This window comes from Gavialis gangeticus, unplaced genomic scaffold (genome assembly GCF_001723915.1).
Source record: "Gavialis gangeticus isolate Ggan-Ray unplaced genomic scaffold, GavGan_comp1, whole genome shotgun sequence".
NCBI classification, from domain to species: domain Eukaryota; kingdom Metazoa; phylum Chordata; order Crocodylia; family Gavialidae; genus Gavialis; species Gavialis gangeticus.
The window spans coordinates 125,082,886-125,107,445 of NW_017729025.1; the positions used below are offsets into that span (position 1 = coordinate 125,082,886).

Here is a 24,560-nt window from a genome sequence, read left to right on the forward strand (position 1 = left end):
TATTACATGCCACAGGTTCAGGACCTGACTAACCCAGGGAAAAATTGAGAAATAGCAGCACAGCTGCATTATTAACCAAAATAAAAGAGAATTCAGAGCTGCATAGGTTTAAACAGCATAAAATAATTTATTCAATATATATACCCAGCAATGACTAAGATTTGTGGTGTTAACATGAAATGGAATTGTTGAATGTTTCACAGCTTCACACAAGGATAAGCTTTTAAACATAAACCAACAAAATATTTCTTAAATATTATACTTGATAGTTCATATGTTTAAGAATCTAGGCTAGGTTCAATTTTAACAATACCAATATTCTTCAATCTAACTGCTACACAGTAATTAAATATTCAACCATAAGCTGATTAAGGACATGTAAACTCCCCACACACCAGTGTTTACTTGAAGTGGCCAACCATGTGAAACACTGCTACATCCCTGTGTGTATACAACTATAATTAGATAAATGAACATGTGTTCTTAATTTTAGTTTCATCTGCATAAATGTTAAATTTGCAAGATATAACAGAACGAAGATAAATACCTAGCTGGCAGAAAGTAAGTGTATACAACAGAAAATGGGCATCTACATTACACTACTAAACAGGTAGGGTCCAAACTTTACTGCCCTGCATATAGCAAGCTCAAAAATAGCTAACCACATAGCATAATTCCACTACCTTGGATAGCTGCTCCAGTCAGAAACTGAATGGAAGCCAACAAATAGAGCAAGACTAGTCTAGAGAACATCTGGGAAGCATGAAAGAGGAAGCAGCTCTACATTTAACTTTCATTAACATACACCTCAAATAAAGTCTCTTACCATTTTTTAAAAGAAAGTTATTATTATCAAATCTGCCTTGACTGAGATAAAAATTACCTTAACTAATTAAAACAATGTACAGATTCACCTGAGAAAAAAGCAAAAGACTACACTGAGATCCAAGGAAATATGCCAGTAGGAGTGAACTCATCATCAAAACAGCTAAGACAGACATCAAATTATTTCTGAAATAATCTTGACTGGTAGACTACATAAGTGAATACATCAAAACTACACCCACTGGGAAATATGTAGCAATAACATTTCTGTCCACCTAAAACTTAAGTCAGTGAACTGTTTATATGTAGTCAACTGCAGTTTCCAGCCAGTTAAAGGGGAAAAATGCTACCAAGCAGCTCCACAAATAACTGCTCCTCTCCACGGAAATCTTTAGTGAAAGACGAAAGATTTATGCAACTTGAAGAGTACTAAATCAAGGTAGAAGTCAGAAAAGAACTGAATCAAATTTCTCTCTTGGGTCCAAATGATCTGTATACAACAGTGGGAGCCAACCTTTTCAGCAGGTGAGCAACAAATTAACCCTGAAGTTTCTGAGTGCCACTCCAACCCCCTTGATCTACTCAATCTGTTGCTTTGCTTTCTACTTCCTTCTCCGTGCCCCCTGTCTAATCCCCTGATCTGCTTCCTGCCCTGTGCTCCTTACCTGATCTACTACTCTTGTTTTCTTTCTCCTGCCCCATCTGCAACTGTGCTACCTGTCCCCTCCCTGATCTGTTGCATGCCACACACACAAGCTACACATGCCACTTGTGGCACTCGTGCTGCAGGTTGGTGACCCCGGCGTAGAACATCCTGTGCAACATACGCAAAGGGAGTTTCGATGGGTTGAGACTTTAGAATGTGCAGACACGCTTCCTTCACATGTGATGCTACAATTTTGCTTTATATAATCCTCCGCAAAAACTCATGCCATTCCTATCCACAGTATTCACTGTATCCACATCTCTCTCTGATCCATAATTTACTTTCAGATCCAATGCTGCAATACTACAGTGCAAATGGGTGAAATGACCTTCCTGGTGCAAAGTTTACTATACAACATCACCCAGAGCTACAAATGGCACATCAAACTACTGTCATTTGAAAGAAGTATCCCAACATCAAGAACAAAAAATAACAGGCATGATTGGCTGTGGCCCCATGCAGCTATGAAAAGAAGCAAAAACCCTCATGAAACAAAAGAGCAAAGCCTTAATCATGCTGGGTCCTGAAATAGCCTCACTCCTCTACTGCAACACTGTTTGATCACCAAGACACCACCAGCCTCTATCCTTTGCCCTGTTTCACTGGTTACCATGCTTTTTAACTTTTCCTGACATATGGCCAGAGTAGACAGCCAAACCTTCGTTAGCAATATAAAGAGTGAAATGAGGGCTTCAGCCACTCATAACAAAGATTTGCACACATATCCCTAATCCTTCACATACTTGTGTGTTTCTGAACAAAAATTATACCATCTCTGGCCCATTTATTACCTATATAGTACTATAAATGCAATTCACTGGTTATAATAGTTTGCGTACTAGGCATAATAAGTGCAATAAAGAGTATTCTTCCACAATGAGATACACAATTTGTGGTAACTTTTACAAATCCTTCCAGGAAACATGACAGGACCCTACATCTTTAAAACTGTCTTTAAGACTACTGTCAAAATGTATGACTCATCTACAGATAATACAGTATAATACCTTTGTATGGTGCCTGTCCATCATCTAAGGCACTTCACTACAACCTAGAATTAAAACAAGCAGTAAAAATCACATGAATTAGATGAAAATGTAAAGCCAAATACTGGTGACAGGCCATAATCATTCATTTAAAAAAAAAAAAAGAAAGAGAGAGAAAGAAAGGTGGATTATACTTTTTAGAAAATAAAGGCGAAAGCCCCAGACCTGTGAAGGTTTATACACGTGCTTAGCATGGCACACTGAGCAATCCTGTTGATTTCAGTGGGTTTACTCACATGCCATAAATTATTTGTATTAATCTTTGAAGGATCAGGACCTAACTCTGTCTCCTTCTTAAAAAAGGCATAACATTCTAGTACCGTGTAACCCCTGTAGCAACAAGCTTGTGCTCATTCTAGTCTACAACGTCAGTACTAAATGTGTAATAGCTCTTTGATCAAATAGGGCAAAACATTTTTATCAAGTCTATAAAGCTTTGCATTCTCATAGCAGAATATTCAAAGTGCTCTGTATACCAACTAACAGCTAGCACCAAAGACTAACTAATGAGAAAGGTATAAGAGTCACACCACTATTGTGTGCTAACTGCAGCTGGCGAATCTCAGGCTCTTAGCCATCTCTGACAAAATGAGTTACACATGCAGTAATCGAAAATATAAAGCCCAACATTCAAGCTATGACACCTATAGTCATCATTATTACACAAAGCAAGTTTTTATTATAATAATGCTTTTTTAAAGAAGAAATTTGATTAGAACACAAGAGCACAGAGTATATCTAACTATTTAATATTTCCATTGATCGTATTTTAGATTGGCCACCAATAGGCATTCATTCTGAGCAGTAGAAAATTTCTGCTAGAAATGTTACTGGGCGAGAGAGCAGTACAGACATTCAGCCTGCAACTGCCCCCACTCCTTGCACCTTCCTCAAACGTGGGTGATGCCAGATTGGGAAAAGCATGAGGAATAGTGGCTGCTCTGTGCCTCCTAATCCTGGGGGACTGGAGCAGTAGGGCAAAACCCCCTGCCTGCTCCTCACACCAGTATGAGGAGGAGGTGGGAAACAAACAGCAGCTGCTCCTTCCCTCCTCTCTCTGTCTATAGGAGGAGCAAGATCAGCTAGCCCTACCTTCCCTGACCACCACCCCACACCCTCTCCAGACCAGGGTGACCCCATTCTCTGGAAAGCACAGGAACTTTTCTCTGATGCTCAACTCTTCCCAGGACCAGGAGGTGGCGATCCACAGCTGGTCTCCCCTTCTTTTCTAGACGAGGGTGACTCTGGTCCCGGAAGGTATAGGAAACATTTCGCTGCCGCTCAAATCCTCCTGGTCCCGGCAAGGAGTCAGGGAAGTGTATAGGCATTCATTCTCCTAAGAGAAACTCAGGAGTGACTTCTACCTGGTTGGAGACAGGATATTTTCCTCCCGGTATGGCCATTTTTGTTCTGGGACAAATTGGGTGAATGCCTGTACACTCATGTTTTCCACTAGGACAGCTGCAATGAAAAGTAATAACTGTATGTGGCCCTTTTCCATTTTAGCCCTGATCTACACTTCGAGTATTAAAGGCTATATGGATCCCGTGCATAAGTTTCAGCCAACAAAGATATACCATTATAGCTCTCGGAAGCAACAGATGTACCAGTATAATAGGCTTTACATTGGCAAAGCTTATTTCCGTAGCCAAACCAAAATAAACCATACTGCCATAATCATTTTTATGTTGCTATAACTGTGTCTGCACTAGAATAAGGGTTGTCAATCTGAGTGGGCTGTCACTTAAAAATGGCAAAATAAGTGAAACATGGTGTTAAAAGGCATACCGCGTTTGTAGTTTTACAAAACAAGAGAGTTTACAGATTTATTTATATACATTCATACAGTTTCATAGTTGGTAGGGTGGGAAAGGACCTGAGCAGATCATCTAGTCCAACCCCCTGCCATGGCAGGAAAGAGTACTGGGGTCAAACGACTCCAGCAAGGTGTACATCTAGCCTCCTCTTAAAGACCCCCAGGGTAGGAGCCAGCACCACTTCGCTTGAAAGTTGGTTCCAGATCCTAGCTCCCCTGACGGTGAAGTAGCGCCTCCTGATGTCTAGTCTGAGACATATATGTGTGTGTTTTGTACTAACATGCAATATAAAACTAGGGCTCTCAGTTAATCGCAGTTAACGCATGCCATTAACCCGTCAGTCTGTTTTTACAGGGTTTTTTAATCTCTGCTGGTGCTGGAGAGAAAGCAGCCCGTCCCCCTCACTGCTGTGCACCTGCCTGTGTTCTGCAGAAAAAGCAGCCTCTCTCCCCCTCACTGCTGAGTGCCTGCCTGTGTGCTGGGGTAAAAGCAGCCCCTTCCTCTGTGCTGCTGCCGGCCCCCCCGCCCCCCCACACACACAGGGCCAGCAAGCAGCCAAGCAGGGTCCTGGGAGCAGACTCAGCAGCTGGATGGAGGTAAGTTGTGGGGGATGCAGGGATTGGAGGGCCAGGCTTGGGGACTGTCTAGGGTTTGTGTATATGTGTCAGGGGGAGTGGGTGGGTGCCTGCCAGTGTTGGGGAAAGCTATCCGGGCACTGGGGCTGTGGCAGGGCAGGGCAAGGTGCCTGCCCCTCCAATAGGGGAACAGGGTGGGAGGCCATGCAGCCCAAGGAGATGCTGCTGGGGGAGAACTGGGGGCTACAGGTCAGGAGTGAGGGGCACCAGCAGTACCAGGGGGCTGCAGGTCAGGAGTTTTGACAATATAGAAAAAACATCCAAAATATTTCTAATAAATTGGGATTCTATTATTGGTTAACTGCGTGATTAAAATTGCAATTAATTGCAACTGTTTTTTTAATCTCGCAATTAATTGAGATTAAGTTTTTTGATTGTTCTACAGCCATAATATAAACTTATGTATAAACCCCTAATATGTATATACAGTTATACACACAGACAAAATGGAAAGATCACAAAGGTGCAGATTATATCACCTTTGTTCACACTGGGTCACTTTGATTCTGAGTAGTCTCTGTAATTTCAAATTAGTCTGTATTTTAATTCTATGGGAATAGCCAAAAAGTAACTAACTACCACATTGAATAAGACACAATCAATCATTTAGGTTTTAAAATATAAAAAGTAACACTCATTGCCTTAACTGATTACTATTTTTGTCTGGATACATTATTTTTTCTAAAACAAAAAGGTCACAAATTATATAATTATAGTATTTATTGCATTTTCTTTCCACAATTCTGCTTTTCAAAGGGTACAGTACTGCAATCAGTTTAGAGTGGTTCAAGTTTGACCTTTCCTAAGGTTACCAGTATTCCAATCACCTCAAGCAATATCAAAGGTTTACATTTAAAAAGAATCCTAAATTATTCCAACTTTTTTTTTCTTTTCAGTGCAAAGGCTTCCTTCTTGAGCTATGATAAGAACTAATCTGAGCGCTGGACAAAAGAATAAAATCTCCAAGTTCTCATCTATCCCTACTGAGGTTTATTTAAGTGCCTCCCACTTTGGTACAAGAAACAAACATAATTGCTTCATTGCCTGCGGGTGTTCATTTAACAAAAGCAGCTTTTGTGAATAAACCACAGGTGTTACCTTTCTTGATTAAAGTGAAATATGATGAAAGAACCTACAATATCAAATGACAAGTTTACTACATGCTATTGAAATTTATTTAAGTAAATTGCATCTAATTAAGAAAAAGCATATGACATAAGAGTGCAAAGATTCTGCTTAAGCCCTGAATATTTCAGGTCTTACAAACTTGATTTTTTCCCCATAATCCTTTATTTATTGCAGAACCATGATTAGGTACTACATAGCATAGTGAATGTACAGTATTTACTACTGAATAGCATATCTTTCTTTTGGACTTAAGAGAAAGGTTGTTCATAAATAAGTGTCAGGTTGTTCATAATAAATGTCAGGTGGAATAAAACTCAATGACAAAAATCGATACAAAGCATAAAACCCAATATTTTGGAAATCAATTTTAAAATTTCTGCATTATTTTGACTGGCAAATATCCATGCCTTAGAAGTCTGATATCAATAATCATTTAGTATAAATTCAGTTGGTTCTATTCATGTAATGTAATGTAAGAATTAGAAACTGAGGATGTATTAAATAAGTGAAGAATACTACAGATTTGTCCTACTCAACAATTTAATTAATGTTTAACACACAGAACAGGGATTTAACTTAAATTCTATGTACTTCTGAAGGTGCTGGAGTAATGTAGCCATGATGGTCCAGGAAATGAGAGAAGGGCAAGGATTTCTGTGGATGATATTTTTAGTGGACCAATTGCACAGCTGCGATAGACTTAGATAGGCTTTCAAATGGAATGTATTCTTCTTCAGGTCTGAGTTCATACAGTTCCATCACCCACAAAATCTTTGCCTCTCTTATCCATTTCTGAATATTTTGTTCCTTTCACACAGTGGCTTTGCTGCAAAAAATTGCAAAAGAATAAAATTTATGATCTTTTCCCACTACAAAGTATGTATTAGTCCTTGCAGTGATTATCTATACACACTTCCTCACTTTGAGTGTGGCTCTTGATTGAAGATATTTGCTATAACATGCAAAGTTTCCTTGTCCCATGTGCTGAGAAAAAAAAGAGGCAGCGCACACTTCCTCCATCTCAATTCCTCTGCACTTTCTGGCTAAATCTGAAGCATTCTTGTCAGGTCCTCCTTGTGTCCTACAATTCTAGCTGAAACTTTTTCTGCTCCGTTACACATCTGGTTCCTGAAGTTTCTAGAGAAAGGTTTGATGCTTCATTAACACTTCATCTATTTAAGTCAGACTCCATGGGCTCATAACATTACTGTTGGGGTTTGCAGAAGTTCTGATACCTTCAGCAGCATGTTCTGGCTCCACCTATAGCCTTCAATCCATTACTAAAAAGTCCAGAAATTAATAGCCTTAATGCTCTGGCTACATCAGGATAAATTATGAAGGGACTGCTGGCACTGAATCACACAGTGTAGTACTGTTATTCTCTCAAGGGTTTACTTTGTGACTAGAGCAAGGGTGGCAAAGATAAGTCTTTGCCACCCTTGCTCTAGTCACAAATTCCTCTTCTGGTCTCCAGGGCTGCCCCTGGGACAGGAATTGACCCACAATTTGTATGCAGTGCCCACCCTGGCCAGTCCAGAACCCACACCAAGTGCCTGCCCCAGCTGATCTGGGACGTGCTGTGCCTGGTACCCACCATGGCCCCTCCAAGCCAGACACCACATGCAGCATAGATCTCAGGCTGACCCTCATGGGCACCACAGTGACAGTCCCTGAACAGCTGGACAAGTGCCACATGCACTGGAGCTAGCATGTGGAGGTGGCAGAGAGCATGAGAGGGCAGTCCAGGGGCCTGATCTATCCTGCAGGGCCAGTCTTGCACCATTCATCTGGCCCGTGAACCACACTGCTTATTCGAACCATGGGGCCAGATGGCTTTGACAAACTTAGACTAGAAAGCACTGAGTTCCTTTGTATTACAATCAGAACCAAGTTTCACTCTGGCCAGTCCCAGTGACATTTTATTCAGAAGTCCACCATCATATCTAGATCCATCTGTGGTTTCAGTTTCAGAATTGGTTCCAGTTTCAGTTGCTATGTCATTGCCATATAGGTTCAATTGTCAGTTTCTGTGTGGGTCTAAAGGTACCATTCCATCCAGTCTGTGACTCGAGTGTCTTGTCCTTTAAACTAAAGGGCATCTTGGTCTTCAAAGGTGTCCTCATAAGCCCTGTTGTTGCTTGCCTGGTGGCCTCCAGGTTCCCATGCATCTCCTTTTGATGTTGCCTTAGTGCAGGGGTCAAGCAAAGTTATCCAGCCAGAATGACACAGCTCAGGTATGAGGTGGACTAACACTTAGGTCTGTCTGCTGCCACCAGTCCCTGCCACCGCCTCCCTGCCAGCAGGGAGAAAGAGCTGTGGCATGGTGCAAGCAAAGCCCCACTCTGATAAAGCCCCCACCACCCAGCTGAGGGGCAAAACCCAATGCCAAAACCCCCTTTGCTAAAATCCCACTGCCTAGCTGTGATACAGGCAGAGTCTGCCTCTGCCAAAGCCTCCACCTCTTTGCAGAAGCCTCCACTGCTCAGCTGCAGCACAGTACTGGCAAAACCCCCACTCCATTGAAGCCACAGCTCCCACAGGCTGCCAACTGGCTCTGATTTCCAACTTGCCTATGTGTTTGGGAAATAGTTCCTGCTGTCCAACATGCCATTCTTCTGTTCCTCTGGGTGAGCTACCTGTCTGTTCCACAGATGGAGAGGATTTCTCAAGATCCAAGTTTGTGATAGGGGATTTTCAAGAGACTACTCCATCTTTGTCCTCCCCTCTGGAGGAAAATATTGTCCTACCTGTGTCCATTCCATGCATTATTTTAGGGGATTTCAGGACCTGATGTGGTATGTGAGAAACAGGCCTTTCACCTTTCCTTAGAGAAGTCAGCGAGTCCTCACACAGGTTGGGTAACAACCTTCAGCACTCCAGCACAACAGATGACCCTGCCAATCAATGAGGGCATTGTGGAGCCTTCCAAAATAACTTGACAGACACCGGTGTACCTGTTCCCAACTGCTAGAATGATAAAAGACATCCACTGCCTCCCAGAAAGGCAGAGTATTTTTATACCCACCCTATAACCTCATCTTTAGTTCACTTCTATTAACAAGAAAGGGTAGCAGTTCAGATCAACCCTCGAAGAGAAAGAGCCAAAATACTTAAGACTTTTTTTCTTTGAAGAAACCTGTGCTCTTTCAGGAGTCTTCAGTTCACAACAATGAACTACCAGGGTCTCCTTGCCAGTTATCATTGAGACATAAGTGTCATACCGGGTCAGATCAGCGATCCATCTAGCCCAGTAGCCTGTTTCAGAAAGTGGCAGAAGTGCACATTAGAGGGAGAACAGTGAATCTAACAGATCTAGTGATCTATCCCTATCCATTAGCCTCCCTGGCATATCGTTGGTTTAGAGATGCCAGAGGAAACATCTCCAACTGTTTGATTAAGGAAGCCATCATCCATGAACTTGTTTAGTCCCGTTTTGAACCTGGCCATAGTATCTGTCTCCACCACCTCCTGGGCCAATTACTTCCACAGATGAACTGTGTGTTAAATACAAAAGTACTTTCTCTTGTTAGTTTTAAATGTTTCCTTTTCTTCTTTCATATGACTGATGTAGATACAGAACAGCAATTACAATTTTACATTTAGGTGGCTGAGCCAGACAATTGCAGCCGAGTGTATCCCTGTGATACCTCCCTTCATATCTGTGGACCAAGTATTGAGTCTTTATATGTTCCATGGTTCTGGGAGACCACAGTTGAAGAGTTTTTAATTTTCCAGTTCTGCATCAAATATCTGCATCTCCCATGGCTTGTGTGCATGTGGTTTACAGTTTCCCCATGAGCATCATGGGAGACCAAAGCTAGAGACCTTCTGCATTGGATCTAGCATAACATGTTTACTTGAGACTTCTTGTGAACTCCATTCAGTTTTCCAAGCGTCATCAGGGTTGAAGTCACATTGTTAAAAGTTAAATGTGTAAACCCAGAAGGGCTCGCACAACTTTAGGCGATTGTGAGGGGCATTGTTGAGGTCCTGGTGGATGGGGAGACATTTCTTTTCCTTAATTCTCTGGACTTTCTATAAAGGTACTGATCATGATGAATGGGTGGGGGAGCAGTGTACAGCAGCATGGGCAGCCAAGGTGTTGGGGCCAACTTGAGGGTTCCAGTGATGCACTGCATTGCAGAGTTCGGTTGGATGTCAACCAGTCAAGTGTGACTGCTTCTGGTCCAGACCATTACATAGTACTCAGCTACGGAGTACGCACAGGCCAGCACTGATGTCTGTAATGCTTATGCTCTCTAGCTTGTGCTTGCCGATTACTAGACCAAATTGACCTTTATCTATGTCTTGACAGCTGACCTTTAGGTTCTTTAGGTGGTCACAGACGGTTAATGAGTGATCCAGCCCCACTCTGAGATAAGACAGAGTTGGGTCGTGCTGCAGTGTTGCTACAAAAAGTTACCTTCAGGGTACACTTAACATTCCTGTTATCAAGATGGAATGTCCTGACTTATTTTGTGGGGATTTGGCTTGAATCTCCATTTCTGAATATATTCCTCCATGGTATTCAGGTACTCATTCAAGGTGGACTCGATGTCATTGAAGGTGACTGCTTGTGTTGCCAAAGCAAGGTCATCCACCTATACACATCTGCATGACTATTGGCCGCATATTGCTTGCATATACATTAAAGAGCGTTGGTGTGAGTATTGAGCCCTGTGGCAGTCCATTACTGAGGAACCTTGTGTCTCCTATTATTGTATTCTGTTAATGGGTGCCCCCTCATTCTAGTATTCTGGGACTTGGTGGACAACAGTTCCCTGGTCACTTGGTCCACACCCTTCATGATTTTATAGGTCTCTATCGTATCTCCCCTACCCCACCCTCAGCCTTCTTTCCAAACTGAAGTCCTAGGCTTTTTTGTCTTTTCTGGTATGGCAACTTCTGGTCCCTGATCATTTTGATTGCTCATCTCTGCACACCACAGATTTGTATAATGGCATGATGACATTTTCAAATTCTCTTCTTAATGATGCCCAACATTTTATTGGCTTTTTGAGTCACCACTGTACACTGAGCTAACGTCTTTAGAGAACTAACTACAGTGACTCCGAGTTCTCTTTCCTGAGTTATAATAGCTAGTTCAGAACCCTGCATTATGTATGCATGATTTCCACTTGTATAAGCAGGCAGCCAAAGTTAAAAACTGTAGCATATAAACTGAAGGGATCCCTACTTGTTTTTGGTGCTGAGGAGCAAATAGTTGTAACAACTTCCCTAGAAATATCCCCAAATACTTCCTGGAATCTACTTCTTCCCAGGACACAGGGAGAGTCACAACAGAATACAAAGGACTCCATTTATCTGGTCGAGATACCGAAATTCTCTAGCTGGTGTCTGGCAAAAAAAAGAATCCTAATCAGCCTTCTGTTGCAACTATATTAAAGTATCTACTGAAATTTAAAATGGAGACCTGTCCAACGGACTGGACAAAGCGTACCTGACAGCTCACTGAGACATCTTGTACTTGATGTTAAAAAGTACATACAAAGGACACTCACTTTCAGAAGATTTCAATGGATGTTTTCATAGCCAAGATATCTAAAGGCGCAACAATATCTACAGAGACTGGATACGAGTCTGAGCCTTGTTGATGCTGCTCCACAGTCACCCCACATTTCACTAAAGCCCAGACAACTTCTACAGTTTTCCCATGCAACAGACATTTGTAGACTTGCCACTTTGATATGCACCTCTAAGCAAGTATTATACAATCACAAAATCCTTCAGACACTGTTCATCCATACTAGGGAAAGACATCTAAAAAGCCTGAGCCTGAATTGATTCAATCTTTGCAGGTTAGTCTAACCTGGCTAGGCTGAACTGATTTGTAATAGTACAGACATCCCCTCTGGACTGAGGAAATGCCAGCACATGCCTGCAGTGGCTCAGGCTAGAAGCTGAGGGATGCTAGAGCAGCCCTCCCTTCCATTCCAGAGAGCTGAGCTGAGGGGGGGAGTGGCCAGGCTGTAGCAGGACGCTATGATTAGGAAGAGGTTCCCCACTACTCCTGAGCAGATCAAAAGGGAGTATTTATCACCCCTAACTCAGTGTTTATCAGCCCGTTAAGAAAGCAACAGAGGGACATTACCAGCTATCTGTTGATTCTGCTTTTGTCCCGTGTGCCACAGCTCGGAGGTAGCCAGCATGTGGTCTGCTAGCTAATGCCGAGATGGGGAAATGTCTGCTTAGCAGAGAGTGGGGAGGGGAGGTGGGGAACAGAAGCCAGGCAGATGCCTGCAGAGACTGCCAAAGCTGCAGCCAGGGAATAGAGGGGAGGGGCCAGCCCTGTTGGCAGAGAGCCCCGCCCAGCCCAGAGAATGTGCCAGGATGCTGGGGGACTCTGATTTAATTTAAACCAGCAAGGGGTATGGGACAGACGTCACAAACCAGTTTGAGCCAAATCAGTTAAGTCTGAGACCACATTCAACCAGGTTTATCTTAAACCGGTTTTAGCCATTTCCAAACTGGTTTAGGTGTGCTGAACATCTGTTCTGTTACAGGTTTAAACCCGTTTCTGATCACTTAAACCGATTTGTGTGTCCCCAGCCCAACAGGAATTTTGATACCCACCTCAAAGTCTGTTAGCATTGGTTTAAACTAACCCAAAACAAGAATGTGGGTGTAAACAATCAGTCAAAGGCGAAAGAGAAGTTACTTACTAGTAACTGGAGGGTTTTTTTAGATGTGTTATCCATATACTCAACTAGCATCCTGCCCTCCTCCTCCTCTTCCTTGGAGTCGCATACAGTACATGACTGAAGTTGAGAAGAAATTGTGGAGCAGAAAATGCATACTAACATTTTCCCCCTTGGTATGGGGCACTAGAAGTACCAGGATATATTCTACAACTACAGTAGACCAAAAATCTAGATCAAAGGACTCTTGATCAGAGAAGTGGCCATAATGGAATAGTGGTTGCTAAACATAGAAACCTGAGAGATGCTGTCCCCCTCTGTTTCACAAGCCCTAGTACAGTGCAGAAAAAGAAAGCTTATTTAACATAAGAGAACAATCAGTTCAAACCCCATTCCTAAGTGCATCTGAGTAGAAAATAGCCCTTCCGTTATACTGCCAAAGGTACAAAAAGGAAGGGAAGTGATGTTATAGCCAGGAAATGCAAGAGGCAAGGATTTTTGTGGGAGTTATCTTTTGTTGGACTCATTGCATTGTGGGATAGATTTAGACAAACTTTTTCATGCAACACATTCTTGCCTAAGTCTATCCCAACCATGTAATCAGTCCAGTAAAAGATAATCACCCACAAAAATCCTTGCCTCTTGCAAAACACTAAGGAGATTTCCAGCACAGAATTGTTTTAGAAAGTTAAAATAAAATGGCTCTCAGAATAAGTCTATGTGGCTTATGAGACTTGGAACAGCACAGGTGCAGACAAACACTCCCCCTCCACTGACACGCTGCTGAAGCCACCCAGCCCCTGCTGGACTGAAGCATGATTGTTCCAGTCCACAAGTTATAAAGGTCGCTGGCCCCTGGTCTAGTGGTTGTGGCACTTGCCCAGGGAGTAGGAGATCTAGTTCTCCCAGACCCACCCAGAAGAGGCTTGCCCCTGCACCCCCTACTTCTAAGCAGTGTTCTAGCCATTAGGCCACAGGTCAAGCATTATCAAGATGCCTCTTCTGCTCTCCTTTTGAAGTGGGCCCACTGGGCAAACAACCTCCTGAGCCCATATGTGCAGCCAGGGGGAGGAGACTTAGCCACAGGGTATGTGGATCAGCAACATGGGTTCTACCTTGAGCCAAGCTTCTAATGGGGCAAAGACTGCTCCAGTGTCATTTATTTATTTATCCATTGGATAGTAAATGCAAGGTTCAGCAAGTGAGTTTCAGAAGGATAGCTACTACATTTTTCCTTCATCCTCAGAGTTCTCATACATTAGGAAAAGCCCAAATATCACTTCCTGCATGAGCAAGTCTGTTTTAGTTCTCAGATCCAATGCATTTTCAGTCAAACCATCACTTCCATTTCCAGTCCTTCCAAACATCATTTCACAGGACCAAAGCCATATGCTGCAACCGTACCTATGCAGTCTCTTCAACTGAGCATAGAAACTAGTGGACTGATTTCTGTTCCCTGCCCAGGGCATACCAATGTAGACAAGCCACAAAGACCAAAGGATAAAACTCTGAACTGATAATGACATTTGTGGAACACAGAATTTTAAAATTACCTGAAAGTGAGACTGGTTGCCAAACAGAAATGGAAAAAACTACCCTGAAAGTCAAAAATTGTGAGCCAGTTCATCTTAGCCAAGAAAATATTGATGAAGGGGTTACCATCTGATACTTGACAACAGATACTTCTTGGATCTCTCAACAAATGTAAGACAGGATGCCAACTGGAAACCAACCAACCACTACAGCTACCTCCACACCACCAGCTTTCATCCTGGGCATACCACTAGATCCATCATCTATAGTTCTGTTAGAACTATATTTGGTCTGATCCCACCAACTGGGATGCACACCTTAGGGATCTGAAGCAAGGATCTCTTACAATACAATCCCGAAACTGTAGCCACTCAAATGCTACAATACCAACCCTGTGACAAAGACAACCTAATAGCTTTTGTTGTCACCCACAATCCCCAGTTTGAACACCTGGAATGACTTTCAACCCCACCTAGAAAATGATGATCATTTCAAGGTAGCCTTAGGAGATGAGCCTGCCCTGGTTGCAGGCAGACACCCCCCATCATTTCAAACAATACATCTCCAGCAACAGACTACCTAAATCCTATCGTCACCTCGGCAGCAGCCTCTCTCCAGATCCAGATGCCAGCTGTGCCTTCACATCAACACAGACCACATTATAACGGGAGCAAATAACAGGAATTATAACATCTAGGGTTCATTTATCTCCTCCTCTGCCAATATCATGTACCATCACCCACTGACAGTACTACTCTGCTGCCTACATTGGATAGCCTGGGTAGAATGAATTAACACCCATCAGACATCAATTCCAGAAAGATACAAATGGCAGGCTACCTTACCCACCCTGGACATTCCATCAGTGACCTCGGAGTAGCTGTTCTTAAACAACAAAAATTGAGAAACTGACTTGAATGCAAAATTGCAGACTAAAATTCATCCATGGGCTGGACTGTGTTAAGTATGGCCTCAACAAATATTCTAAATTCTTATCCCATTACCTGGACTAACTTTTATAACCCTTACATCCTTGGGCAGGGTAACTAATTTGTTTATTCCTTTTGATTGCTTCAATCCACATTCCCCTCTCTCACCAGTGCCCCTTTCCCCTATCCTTTTCTTAGAATCATGGAAAATTATATTTGGAAGGGACCTCAGGAGGTCATCTAGTCCAAACCCCTGCTCAAAGCAGGACCACCCCCAACTAGATCATCCCAACCAAAGCTTTGTCTAGCTGGGTCTTGAAAACCTTCAGGAATGGAGATTCTACCACCTCTCTGGGTAACCTGTTCCAGTGTTTAACTACCCTCCTAGTGAAGAAATTCTTCCCAATATCTAATCTAAACTTCCCTTGCTGCAACTTCAGACTACTGTTCCTTGTTCTGTCACCTGCCACCACTGAGAACAGTCTAGCTCCATCCTCTTTGGAACCCCTCTTCAGGTAGCTGAAGGCTGCTATTAAATCCCCCCTCAGTCTCCTCTTCTCTAGAGTCAATAAGCCCAGTTTCCCCTCAGAAGTCATGTCCCCCAGCCCCCTCACCATTATTGTTGCCCTCCACTGGACTCTCTCCAATTTGTCCACATGCTTTCTGTAGTGGGGAGCCCAAAACTGAATACAGTACTCCACATGTAGCCTCACGGGTGCTGAATAGAGGGGAATTATCACTTCCCTTGACCAGCTGGCAACACTCCTACCAATGCAACCCAGTATGCCATTAGCTTTCTTTGCAACAAGGGTACACTGTTGGCACATGTTCAGCTTCTTGTCCAATATAACCCCCAGGATTTTTCTGCAAAGCTGCTGCCCAGCCAGTCAGCCCCCAGCCTGTACAGATGCATGGGATTGTTCCATACTAAGTACAGGATTCGGCACTTGTCCTTGTTGAACCTCATTTCTTTTGGCCCAATCCTCCAATTTGTCTAGGCCACTCTGAATCCTAGCCCTACCCTCCAGCTTATCTACTATTGCCCCAGCTTGGTGTCATCTGCAAACTTGCTGAGGGTGGCACTGTATGCCATCTTCTTGGTCGTTGATGAAGACATTGAAGAAAACCAGCCCCGGGAACAAAAACTCTGGAGCACTCTATTTTGGCTGCTAACTACACATCGAGCTGTTAATTATTATCCTGTGGGCCCGATGCTCCAGCCAGTTTTCTATGCACCTTACAGTCCATTCATCCAGCCAGCCCATACTTCCTTAGCTTGCCTGCAAGAACGTTGTGAAAGACCGTATCAAAAGCCTTGCTAAAAATCAAGGTATACCACATTCACTGGTCTCCCCACATCCACAGAGCCAGTGATCTCATCACAGAAGGCAATCAGGTTGGTCAGCCAGGACTTGCCCGCAATGAATCCATGCCAACTGTTCCTAATCAGCCTTTTCTCCTCCAAGTGCTTTGAGGTGGATTCCTTGAGGATCTACTCCATGATTTTTCCAGGGACTGATGTGAAGCTGACTGGTCTGTAGTTCCTTGGATCTTCCTTTTTCCTTTTCTTAAATAAAAGGCACTATGTTTGCCCTTTTCCAATCATGCAGGACCTCTTCCTCCTCCATTTCTTTATATTTAAATTACTTTATTTATTCCTGTTTAGTACCCCTGCTCTCTGAAAGTCCATTAATAGCATTTGATAAAGATTGTAACCTATAAAAGCTCATGCCTTTCTGAACAAGTTAGTTTTTAAAGTGTCGCCTTTCTCTGCCTTCTACCAATGCATTACATTATTTATATCAGGGGTGTCAAAGATACAGACTGCAGGCCTTCTCTAACTGGGAGCTCCATCATCTGGCCCCCGGTGCTATCCCTGGGCACCTATATACGTGCCCGCCACCTGCTCAGACATGTACTAATTAACGTGCGTCAGGGCAGACTCAATTATCGATGCCTCAGCATCACATGTATATAGCTTCCCTACGCTTCAAAATAGTGGGAGTGCTTTAACTATAGCTAGTTGAACCAGCTTGTTAAGGCACCCCCACTGCCATTTTGAAGCACAGGATGCTGAATACACGAGACACTACAGGCTCTTTAAATGAGATCAGCTCCTGAGAGGTGCCCCTCCCTACTGCACCATTGAGCATGTGTATAGCCACCCCTGGGTCCAGAGATGACTCACACACTGCATGTGGTACATGCTGGAACAGCTGTGTGTGCAGGGCCCAGGCACTGTACTGCACACCACCCACTCCATGTCCTGTGCTGCACACAGTGCCTGCTCCAGCTGCTTGAAGCTAGTGGTCAGGTGCAGTGGGTCCCACACCAGCCATCCATGGGTTCCACAAACAGCGCAGTCCCGGATTGGCTTAAATAAGTGCTGCCTGCACTGGATCCAGCCCCCAGGGATGGCCACAAACCATTCATCTGGTCCATGGACCAGCCCTGCACTACTCATCCAGCCTGCAGGCCAGATGAGTTTGACACACTTCGTTTATATTATATATTAACATTAAATAATTCTTAGCATTCATGTATAAATTCTTATTGCATTTGACAAAGAGTGTGTTTGGGAGTTAACAGCTCTGAATAAGGCCACTTCTCAGATCTGCAAACATAATAAGCAGCATTATCTTCAGAATTATATTAGCTCTAGAGTTAGTTACAGGATGAAGAAACCATGTCACCTCCGCAATGAACCTCACTTTAGCACAAGGTAAATATATTTCTCCTGCATCAGCTAGAGTCAGGGCATTAACAGTGTGTTGTGATTGATTATCAAGGGAGTGTTGCTGAGAAATGGATTTGTATCTCAGCTTTTTATCACTATGACTTGCAAAAAGCAGTTCCTTATTTACAGATCCTAGCTGTATTAAGTGACATTATTAGGTAGTACTTCTGTTTAAGTGACACAAAAGCATTGGTGGCTTATGATATACAAGCTGTTTTAATCTGATGATTTCCCCCTCACTTTTTCAGTTTGTAAATAGAAGCTGCAGTAACAGAACATATGGTACTAAAGAACTTTAAGCTAAAGTAAATGGCATTAAAACAAATGCAAATACAAAAATAGGATATTCAGGATTTGTACTATAATCCTGGATTATATATTAGGCTTTTAAAAACAGGATTTAGAAAATTTATGAACAACTATCCTTTGGTAATGATTTCTTTAAAAAAAAAAAAAATCAATACAACCACAATAAAATATTGGAATGCTACTTTTCTTATTAACTCTGATGATTTAAAGTTTAAATGAATTGAATAAAGTAGTATTTTGTTTAATAATACAACTGCATCCAAGTATGAGGTAAGTCACCTTCAATAAGCTGTGTTTTATTTTTGTACTTTGCATAGTGAAACCATGTTCACTACGAATAAGTTAGTAAATAACAATATTGGAATTTTTAGAAATTCTCTCTTATGGTCAAATATTATTTCTATGCAGAGATGCAAATAATTTCTTTGGAAAAATGAGAAAGGTTACTGACCCACACTGTTCACACTGAAAATATACTGATATGATAATGTACATATTCCTCATTTCTGTAAGGACTTGCACTCCTTTAAAAGTCCCCTCTAAGTAGTAATCTCAGTCTTCTTCTTGTGCAAGTAAATTGAGGCTTTGGCTACAATTTCATGCACCTGGTCTAATCTATCCTATTCCAGTCCCTATGCAAGGATATATTCAAATATATGCTTAACTGACACACAAGTAATTTTACACATCTGAGTAGTTGTACTGATTGTCACTATTCTAGTTCAACAGCAGCTCTATAGTGGGACAGGTGTGCTATTACAGCTTTACTAGCAAATCCTCCTGGTAGAAACATTTTGTACAGTCAAAGTAAGGTTTTTTCTGGAATAACATACTAGTTTGGTGAATGGAATAATCTATAGAAGCAAAAGCACTTCTGAGCTAATGTATGTGTCTACAGAAGAGCTTTTTATGTATCAGATCATATTTAACCCCTCCATTCTATCCCAAACTACCTTTGCTCCACTAGCAAAAAGTTTCTACTTTATGCCTGGTGTATGTTTAAAATGTATGTGGCATGTGTATAAAGTTATACACAGGCATTTTAAGCCTTGCAGGATCCCATGGTTTGACACCTAACATAGAACATATTTTATGTCTTGTTTGCATGGCATCTCAATTTCATGTGTAGTCAGTAGCTGACAATCAGCTGACTGTCAGCCCAGCCAGGAGTGTGGTAGGGGGTGAGGGTGTGAACTGAAGGGCTTCCCTGGCTGGGTACTTTAAATCCTGTTCCAAATAGCTCTGGGGACAACACTAATGTCTGGAACAGGTGGTAAGGGACACACTGGAACAAATGCCAGACTGCACTGCAGTCCCCAGACCTAGCCAACAGTCAGCTGATCATCAGTCATCCAGTTTTCAATTTGCCAGTGCAGGGCAGGTGCAGTGCAATTGTCATCTGATCCCCAATCCCAAAATTCCACCCTCTACCATGCACGTATCATATCCCATCATACCTTTAACTAAGGTATCTGCCAGGGACCTTAGAAACATATATCCAATAAGCATATTTTTAGAAAAAAATTGTTCCGTATTTGTTTTTTAAGAAATCAGATTTCCTATAATATTTTTAACTGTGTCAAATTAATGCTGCATGTCTGATCTTATTTGATCCTGTACTGAATTGGGACTGACAATGATACATAGTGATATCAGTGTGCTCTACAGATTTATCAGATGTATTATCATAACAAAAGAATGTTACCTCAATCACAGCAATATAATATCATTATAGGGCTCATGGGAAAATATCAGTATTTGAATAAGAGTTAATGCAAGAGCACAGGTAACAAAAATGTTAACTAAGCAAATTACTGTCTATAAAAATTCTATTATAGTTCTCAGTTAAAAAAAAAAAACCAAAACAACCATGGCCTACGCAGAATTAGAAGTAGACTTCTAGACACCTGATCAAACAGCTATAACTTTCACACAAATAAAAAAAAAAAAAAATTTGCTGAAGTCCAGAAGTATCTAATGAGTACCCTTATTTACCAAATTTCTCAATTATTCTGTACAGAAATAAAATGTTAAAACATTTAAAATTAGAAAATATACTTTGTATTATAGAAACTTTGATGCCCAGGCTCTGAAGATGCACTAGAATTCATTATTCTGTGACATTAGATATCACAGATTATAGAGCATTTCTTCTTTTGTATGGCATCAGATATCAACTTCCAAATCTATGAGCCAATGTCTGGTGTTATTGCTCAGCATGTGGATTCCATCTACCCAGCCTGGGCATTTATAAAAGTTTGCAGCTTTTGCCCACTCTGTTGCTGCCCACAGGTTTGCTTTAGCACCCCCAATCTGTTCCAGGAGCTTGAGGGCTTTATGTACAGCAGTTTATGACTTTTAAGCTTCTTAAGCCTCCATGTTTGGCTCTTCAGTTAACAGCTAATGGAGCAGGTGATTTTTGTCATCTCCTCCCTCTGTTGCTAGTAATAATGTTAGGGTCTGCCTTCTTAGATCATGTGGTCTAATGCCTGAGAGTACAAGGAGTACACCTGTGTGTAAGGTGTGCAACCTATTATGAGTCTTAGTGCACTGTTAAGTACTGTCAAGCTTTTAGTGACATAATTTCTGGACCATACAGGAGCACAATATTCTGCTGGGGCATATACCATTGCAAGTGTGGTGGTTCTGAGCACTTTGAAGCTGGCACCCCAAGCTGTGCTAGCTAAACATCTTATGGCGCTACCCATACAGAGACTTAACTGAAGATCTGCTGAATGTGATGTTTATAGGTGAGGGAATGGTCTAATGCAACTCCTACATAGGTTGGATGTGGCAGACTACTCTAATATTCAGCATGCTCATGGCTTAAGGATTGTCCACGTGGAAGAGTGAAGATACCAATTTATTGATGCTCAACTTCAGGTGCGACTTACGGAGATAGTCAGATGAAAATGGGCACAAATCATTCATGATTTGTAACCTGATCTTTTTTTTCCCACCTCCTTGGCTGGTAGTGAGTTCAAATAATCTGCTGGAGATCATGGGAGCGATAGTAACTACCGTCTCATGGTGCCTCCTGTGAGTAGCTGCAAAGTGAAACTAAAAGTCACTACCAAGGCAATCAGACTTTCATTTTTCAGAGAAAATAGAAGTAGAAGACATGATAGGAAGATGTCATTGCAGGGCAATTCAGTGTGTATGCACTGGCTTTAATTCAGTCTTCATTTTAACTTTACAGTTCATTTTTAATATTGTAGGCATTTATAAAGAAATTCTCTGTTATCTGGTAAATTCTAGTTAAGTACCAATTTTAATAGTTTCTTAGTTTGTTTAATATTCAAATATGAACAGTACTTAATATGTAGTAATTCAACCTTACATCTTAAATGCAGTACACTTTATAGTTACACATTTGTTCAGATAAACTATAAATCAGGGGTCGGCAACCCCCGGCACACAAGGCCATTTTTCCTCAGCATGCGTTGGAGCCGGGGAGGCAGCAGCTGTTTGCAGCCTCCCGGCTGCAGCCGACCCCAGCTCTAGGTAGCTGCTGCCAGCTGGGAGCCCGGGCTGCTCCCAGCAGGCAGTTGGGATGCTGCAAGCCCTGCTGGGAGCAGCCTGGGCTCTCTGATGATTGGCAGCTACCAAGAGCCGGGGCTGGCTGCAGCTGGGAGGCTACAAACAGCTGCTGCCTCCCTGCCCCCAGCCCCAATGGGCACAGTGCCAGCACCTGCTGAGGCCAGAGCTGGGCAGGAGGGCAGCAGCTGTTTGTAGCCTTCTGGCTGCAACCAGCCCTGGCTCTGGGTAGCTGCTGTTAGCTTCAGGGCCCAGGCTGCTCCCATGGAAGCCTTCCTGCAAGCAGCCCGGGCTCTGTGGCTGTCAGCACCTACCCAGAACCTGGGCCAGCTGCAAACATCTGCTGCCTCTCTACCCCGGCCCCAGCCACCTCCCAGTTCCAGACCCGGTCCCGGGCTCCAACGAGGCAGCACATACCAGCAATGCTCCTCGCTGTGCTGCCCTCACCACTTCTGCAAAGCAGTGTTGGAATCCAGCGCAGCAAGGCACAGCGGAGGGCACAGAAAGCTGCCTGCTCCCTACTCCCCACTGTCTTGCCACACTTCCCCTGTGCGCACAGGAGCAGTGTGGGCAGCAGTGCAGGGTTGTGCTCCTCGCTGCTGCCCCCACCTGCAAGGGAAGTGTGGTAGGGTAGTGGGGAGCAGGCATCTTTCTGTGCCCCCCACTGTGCCCTGCTGCACCGGATTCCAACGCTGCTTTGCAGAAGCAGCAAGGGCAGCACAGCGGGGAGCACTGCCAGTGTGTGCTGCCTCCCTGGAGCCCAGGACCAGATCTGGGGCTGGGAGGCAGCTGGGTCTGGGGTGGAGAGGCAGCAGATGTTTGCAGCTGGCCCAGGTTCTGGGTAGCTGCTGACCACCACAGAGTCCGGGCTGGGGGACAGGGGCATGGAGCAGCAGGGCATCCTGCCACGTACCTCCTGCCCTTATTTTGTTTTTCTGGCATGCCGGCACTCCGGGACCTTCCAAGGTAAGCATTGTGATGTTTTTTGGCACTCCTGCCAAAAAACATTGCCTACCCCTGCAATAAACAAACAAAATTTCAGGTATTTCCTTCCAGACTCCATTATAGTTGAAAAGTAATTATTGGACATAAAAAATTAACATGTACAAGAAAAGGCAAAAAAGCCTATTTCTATGAAAGAAAGTACCAGGATTGGTTTGATATACCATATTTTCTTGCATACCACACCCCCATATAAAACAAGAAATCTTGTTTTTAGAAGGCAGGATGCAGGAAGTAAGATTTTCCCCACAGTCATGGATTAGAGCTGATTTTTTCATGGAGAGGCTCTGCTGCTTCTCTCAGCCAGAAAGTACCAAAGGCAGAATCCAGTGCTAACCTTTTCACAGTTAGTACCTATTGGCAGTAGTTTTTAGCTGCTCAGCCAAAAGCTACCACCAATTCAGTAGCAGCTGTTAAAGGGTACACACTGGACTTCACCCCTGATGCCTGCTGGCCAAGAGAACCTGCAGCCATTTTGCAGCACAGCCTGTCCATGATTCTATTCTTCCATACTTCTATGATAAAACCTCATTCATTGAAAAACACACAGGGAACCAACAAATACAGACTTTGAAATAAATGGGGTTGAACACAATATACCAATAGTAATTTCCATGTATGTAAATTACTATGGGTACACACAGACTTTGTTCACCCATGTGAGGACCTTACTATCCGATAAAAACAGTGAGGACTCACCCCAGTGACTAATTAAGCAGATTTCACGGCATGCAGCACAAGGAGTTCCCAACATAGACTAGCAGCAATGATCTAGGGGCCCTTTTCCTTCTGCTTAGATCAATCCAAGTCTGGAACTGCACCCAATCCTACAAAACCCCAATACTACCCTCAATTGCGCATATAGCCAGGACTGCTGACTCTCCTGCACCCAGTGTGCTTGCTGACCTAAGCCCCAGCCACCCCATGTGCTCCTGCCCCCTCAGGCATTCCCAACATCCAGAGATTCCCATGGCAGGAAAGTCCCCAAACCCATCCCACACCTGCAGAGGTGAGTCCTCATGCCCAACTGCTCCATAACCTCATGTTGCAGGACTGGGTGAGGGGCAGTCCCTGCCCTCCCTGAAGCCATCACCTGCTAGGCTCTTACTGTATGGTGCTCCCCACTGGAACCACACCAGTTTCTCATGACTGAAGACAGTTTGGCACAATTAGGGGTTGTCCTGGGAGTGCCCGAGGAGGTGGGAACAAGCAGAGTGGCCAGGGCTAAGGACAGCAAATGCCAGAATGCAGGGGCAGGAGGTTGGAGCACCAGCCCAGCTACATGCAGAACTGGGGGCAGTTTTGCAGGCTCAGGGATGCTAGGTCCACGTGGGGTTTGGTGGGATCAGGGTGAGAGGGTGGTGGGACAATTCTGCACATAGATTGATCTAAGCAGAAAAAAAAAGGGCCCTGGATCATTCCTGCTTATCTACACTAGGAACTCCTTGTGTTACATGCAATGAAATCTGCTCTATTAGTCAATGGGATGACTCCTCACTTTGTTCTTATCTGTTAGTAAGGTCCTCACATGGGTGCACTAAGTCTGTATATATACCCACAGTAATTTATACACATATGCAAATTACTGTGCATATGGTTATTTCATGGTTCCCTTTGTTTTGAATTAACAAGGTTTCCCTGGCCCAAGGGACCAGAAAACGTCTTCAAAATTCCAAAGTAGACTCATTTCAAAGTAA

General features: G+C 43.2%; 2 protein-coding genes across 6 annotated transcripts in view; one reads left to right on the forward strand and one right to left on the reverse strand.

Annotated features, from left to right (window-relative positions):
* The window catches only part of DNAJC24 (DnaJ heat shock protein family (Hsp40) member C24), a 95,934-nt gene extending 95,806 nt beyond the window's left edge, over positions 1-128 (forward strand). Inside the window, exon 6 of the transcript XR_002097753.1 lies at positions 117-128. The gene's annotated coding sequence lies outside the window, so the exon portion shown is untranslated. The remainder of the gene's footprint in view (positions 1-116) is intronic.
* The window catches only part of IMMP1L (inner mitochondrial membrane peptidase subunit 1), a 93,439-nt gene that overhangs the window by 13,979 nt on the left and 54,900 nt on the right, over positions 1-24,560 (reverse strand). The gene's annotated exons all lie outside the window — the stretch shown is intronic.